Source organism: Leptonychotes weddellii, chromosome 5, assembly GCF_054177405.1.
Source record: "Leptonychotes weddellii isolate Sample4059 chromosome 5, ASM5417740v2, whole genome shotgun sequence".
Taxonomy (NCBI): Eukaryota; Metazoa; Chordata; class Mammalia; order Carnivora; family Phocidae; genus Leptonychotes; species Leptonychotes weddellii.
The window spans coordinates 20,145,630-20,151,000 of NC_138373.1; the positions used below are offsets into that span (position 1 = coordinate 20,145,630).

At 38.0% G+C, this 5,371-nt stretch overlaps 1 long non-coding RNA gene across 2 annotated transcripts in view; it reads left to right on the forward strand.

The window, feature by feature from the left end:
- LOC115940086 (uncharacterized) overlaps nucleotides 1-5,104 on the forward strand; it is a 19,209-nt gene extending 14,105 nt beyond the window's left edge. For both annotated transcript variants that reach the window (XR_014145311.1, XR_004074883.2), the window contains 2 exons: nucleotides 992-1,099; nucleotides 2,974-5,104. This is a non-coding gene — a long non-coding RNA (uncharacterized LOC115940086). The remainder of the gene's footprint in view (nucleotides 1-991; nucleotides 1,100-2,973) is intronic.
- Nucleotides 5,105-5,371: the final 267 nt, after the last annotated feature.

Below are 5,371 nucleotides of genomic sequence, written 5' to 3' on the forward strand. Positions count from 1 at the left end.
CTCAGTTTGTTTTTTCACCCTAATTTTTTAAAGATATTTGCATTGTTTATAAAATTTTAAGTTGAGGGGCGCCTGGGTGTCTCAGTTGGTTAAGCGACTGCCTTCAGCTCAGGTCATGATCCTGGAGTCCCGGGATCGAGTCCCGCATCGGGCTCCCTGCTCAGCAGGGAGTCTGCTTCTCCCACTGACCCTCCCCCCTCTCATGCTCTCTCTATCTCATTCTCTCTCAAATAAATGAATAAAATCTTTAAAAAAAAAAAAATTTTAAGTTGACGAGTTTTTTTTCTTTCAACATTTTGAAGATGTCATTACATTGTCTTCTGTCTTGCATTGTTTCTGATGAAAAGTGTGCTGCTAATCCAATTTTTGTTCCTCTCCATGTAATGTATCTTATTTCTCTGGCTACCATCAGTGGTTTATTTTTATCTTTGGTTTTCATCAGTTTGCATATGATGTGTCTAGGTGTTTTTTGTTTCGTATGGTTGGTAGGGTTTTTAATATTTATCCTGGTTTTTTCCTGGTTCTCTGAGCTATTTAGAGCTTGAGCTTCTGGGTTTGATGTCTTTCATTATTTTTTGAAAAATTCTTGGCTATTGTCTCTTCAAATATTTCTTCTAACCTGTTCCATTTTCTTTTGGGGTGGGAGGAATTCCATTAAAAAGTATGTTTGACTCTTTCATATTGTCCTAAGTCTCTTGGGTGCTCTATTCTTTTTTTTCCCTCACTCTCTTTGTGTTTGAGCTTGAGTAATTTCTATTGACCTATCTTTAAGTTCACTGATTCTTTCCTCATGGGGCATATTAAAGTTTGCACAAGTCCAAACTTCTTCACCACCTTTAGATCCCCATTTCAGGATTAGAAAATAATACAGTCACCATCCCCATCCCTAGTTTTCCCTATCTCCAGCCCCTAAAAGAACTTTGCTGATTTTAGGGAAAACAAAATGAAAACAAATTCAGGAAATATACCATTTTGAATTCTCTTACTGCAGTATGCTGGCTTGGATCAGAGAACTCAGCATATGAATCAGGTTTACTCTGCCTACATTGCTTCCACTACTTCCTGAACATCTACCCACAGACCAAGTAGTAGCAACCCAGTGAGTACTCTTATGATGTGCACCCAGTGCTATGCTGGAGCCTGCTCATCCTGGCTGGTGAGAGACTTGTCAACTTTTCAGGAATTCCTCAAGCTGGTTTTTAAACATAGCAATTATTAAAAAATAAATAATGTAAGGTTATGATTAAGGAAATGATATTAAAAACGAAAGTGGTAAGTACTCAAAACATTACTTTCTCGTTACTATATTTTACTATTACTTATGCTTTTAATGCAATCAATGCCTGCTATATCTGTATGGTGATACAGCATTTACATCTGGTATTATGATTATTTTTAAGCTGGTTTTTATACTTTTTTATTTATTCTTTTAATTGTGTTCAGTTAGCCAACATATAGTATGTCATTAGTTTTTGATGTAGTGTTCAATGATTCATTAGTTGCGTATAACACCCAGTGCTCATCACAACACGTGCCCTCCTTAATACCCATCACCCAGCTACCCCTTCCCTCCACCCCCTCCCTTCTGTAACCCTCAGTTTGTTTCCCGGAGTCCAGAGTCTCTCATGGTTTGTCTCCCTCTCTGATTTTGTTTTTGTTTTTATCTTATAATCATATGTTACTGAGCATCACTTCCCCTAAATCTGTATTCAGTAATATCACATTTATATTATAGCCTGAAATTAGCCATAATGGATTTACTTATACCATGGAAATCAGTATATATTATTGTTTTGTTTTGTTGATTATCTAGACCAGGGGTTGGCAAACTTTTCTATAAAGAGCCAGATAGGGGCGCCTGGGTGGCTCAATTGGTTAAATGTCAGCTCAGGTCATGATCTCGGGGTCCAGGGATGGAGTCCTGTGTTGGGCTCCCTGCTGGGTGGGGAGTCTGCTTCTCCCTCTCCCTCTGCCCCTCCCCCTCCCCCTGCTCATGCTCTCTCTCTCACTCTCTCAAATAAATAAATAAAATCTTAAAAAAAAAGAGGAGCCACATATTTTCAGCTTGTGAGTCACATACAGTTCCTGTCACACAATAATTATTTGTTTAACAAGCCTCTAAAAATGCAAAAATTTTTCTTATATCTCAGACTGTACAGAAAGAGACCATAGGTTGGATTTGGCCCACAGTCTATAGTTTGCCAGCCTCTGGTCTAGACTTAAGAAAGTAGTAAAGAAAATGTTAATAATGCAGACAAGGGGCGCCTGGGTGACTCAGTTGTTAAGTGTCTGCCTTCAGCTCAGTTCATGATCCCAGGGTCCTGGGATCAAGTCCTGTATAGGGCTCCCTGCTCCATGGAGAGCCTGCCTCTCTCTCTCCCACTCCCCCGCCTGTGTTCCTCTCTTGTTGTATCTCTCTCTGTCAAAATAAAATAAAATAAAATCTTAAAAAAAATAATGCAGATAAAACTCAAAACTGTCATGTGTATAGCTGTTACACTGTGAAAAGCACGGGAAATTGAGGACATATTCTTTCTAGTATTCAAAACCTATCATCAGTCCATCAGAGAAGTTGCTCACATCATTAATGATCGAGTAAAGTTCAGAAGTATGTCTTTGTTATTTCAGTTTTGTCTTACTAGTTAACATAAACAAAAATATAAAACAACATTTAGGTTGTAACTACACTCCTTGGTCTATGACATACGTGAGTTCTTTGTTGAACTGAATAGTAATCAAGCTTATTCATAGTCTTGATTTCATGACTATTGTTGTGAATTATAAAGACTAACAGTGGAATTTTAAGAAATGACAACAAAAAAAAGAAATAACAAGTCACACTGAAATTATAGGTGTATGAAATTTACAATAAGGAGTAGGTATATTGTATTATTTATAAGTTCATATGCTACACATCCTTTTTATCAGTAAAATGTATAATAAAGTTATATATGTATACATCTTTTTTTTCAGAGAGCCAGTTGTCAAGCATCTTCAGCACACCAATATAAACAACATGTCATGCTAAGCAATGACTGTTCTTGGGTAAGAGAATCTAACAGGGGTTCCTGGCTGGGAAGAACATGCAACTCTTGATCTCAGGGTTGTGAGTTCGAGCCCCACTATGGGTGTAGCGATTACTTAACAATAAATAAATAAATAAAACTTTTTAAAAAAGAGAGAATCCAACAGGCACGCAGAGTCTGAGTCAGTTAAATGAGAGCAAGCAACTAACCTGAAAGCTCTGGTGCTCAGTTGAGTGTATGTTTGAGTGTGTGTGTGTGTGAGTGAGTGTGTGTGAGTGTGTGTGTGTCTGTGAGTGTGTGTGAGAGAGAGAGAGATTGAGAGAGAGTGAGGGAATAGTGAAATAAAGATGTCAGAGGCAGAGAAAGCCACCTCAGCCCTTGCCTTTCTCACTCTAGTCCTTCTATGATTCAATCTATTTTATGTCCTGTCCCCCATGCCTATGAATTTGCCTACTGGATCCTTACAAGAAACCTCTTTATTTAAGATAGCTGAAGTTGAGTCCCTGTTTCTTCGTAGCTAAAAGCTTTGTGCCTAAGACCCTGAGCAGTATAAATCTGGGTTATATGGGTTCTCCGGTCCCTGAATTCCCCAGATTTGACCACTATTAGTCACAGGGGAATCTACAGATGATGGTGATATGGTATTACTTAATGGAAGAAAAAAAATGATGTCTTCACTAATAGGACCAGCTGAAGAAGCAGTATAGGGCTTAAAATAAAAGGAAGTGGCATGCATAGTCAGGTGGACTCTGGGAAACCAAACCAACTCATGGAGTGATTCAAGGGTGAGGAATAACAGGTTGTGACCAGGCCAAAAGACCACTTGGAAACAGCCAACAGAGAGGCCTTAACTCATATTTAACTTTCTTATTAAGTTTATTATTATAATCAAAAAGCCCTAAAACGTGTTGGATTTTTTTGTGTTCTCTGTTTTGTTTTCTAAACAAATTAGAGGTTATAAAGAACAGTTTGCCTTCTGGTATAATGTAAACTCTATCAGAACAGATAAACAACTGAAGTTTTGTTTGAATCTCATGATAGCCAGCATTGGTCTTAAAGAGCCCCTGTGTAGTCTGTCTTGTTCCTGAGTGAGAATGGGCTCCAAACCAGAATCGGAATTACTGCAATGCCCAGGGGGACCAGGCAAATCAAATTAAACATAGCATCATGAAGATCTAAAATTGTACTAGGGAAAGAAAAAAAGATTTAAAACATAATTAGTTTCTCTAGTGGTTTCTTTTCTTATTAATTCAAAGCTACATAATAAAAAGTTTCAGAACAGTTTTGCTTTTTAAAGAAGTAACAGAAATGTTATTAAATAATCTGGATTTTTTTGAATAACTGAATAATCCCTACCTTCCGGTTGCCCATACCAGAGGAGGCTGACATATAAACCTGTGATCATAAAGCCTGAAGGACCACACACACATGGTACATGGGAGGAGGGAGGGCGGAGGTGAGGCTCAATGCATAGGTATATACATCTACATGCTCATAATACTCCAGGCTTGAAATTACCATCCAACATGTTTTAAAGATTTATTTATTTTAGAGAGAGAGAGAATACATGCGCGAGCATGCATGAGTAGGGGGAGGGGAAGAGGGAGAGAATACTCAAGTGGATTCCCTGCTCAGTGCAGAGCCCCATGCAGGGCAAGATCTCACGACCCATGAGATCATGACCTGAGCCAAAACCAAGAGTCGGGCACTTAACAACCCATGCGCCCCTTTCTGACATGTTTTAAACAAAATGGTGGGAATTTGGCATTCATTTTTATTACTAAACTCATTATTATTATTCAACACAATTAGAGGTTACAAGAGGAAACTATAGTTAACAGTGATATTCAGGAGTAGCATGTCCTGGTTTTCTGCCAAGAACTTCACTAAGCTCCAGATTTCTATGATTTTTGATTATGTTCCTGATATATTTTTTTCATTTAAATCGTATATAGTAAAAGAGGGCTCCTGATTATTTGGGGGCTGACTATCCAGTCTGCTGCTGCTTTTTGGTCACCTAGGCTACCTAAAATATCACCTCATTCATTTAGGCAAGTGAGGAAATAAGTGAAAAGTTCAAACTATGTGATAGTTTAGGAAGAAGAAGAGGCAGTTTGTTACATTTTCATACTAAAATCAGTCACTGTTACCAGAAATTAGGTATCATTCATTCATCTTTTTAAAAAAAAAAAAAAAAGGTACTGTGTGATTATTAATGTGCTGACACTGGGCTAAGTACTGTGTATTCAATAGTTCCCACCCTCAAGAAGCTCACCTCCTAGTGCAGGAGCTAGATATTTATCAAGCAATCACAGATAAGAGTGATTTACATATGGCAACATAAA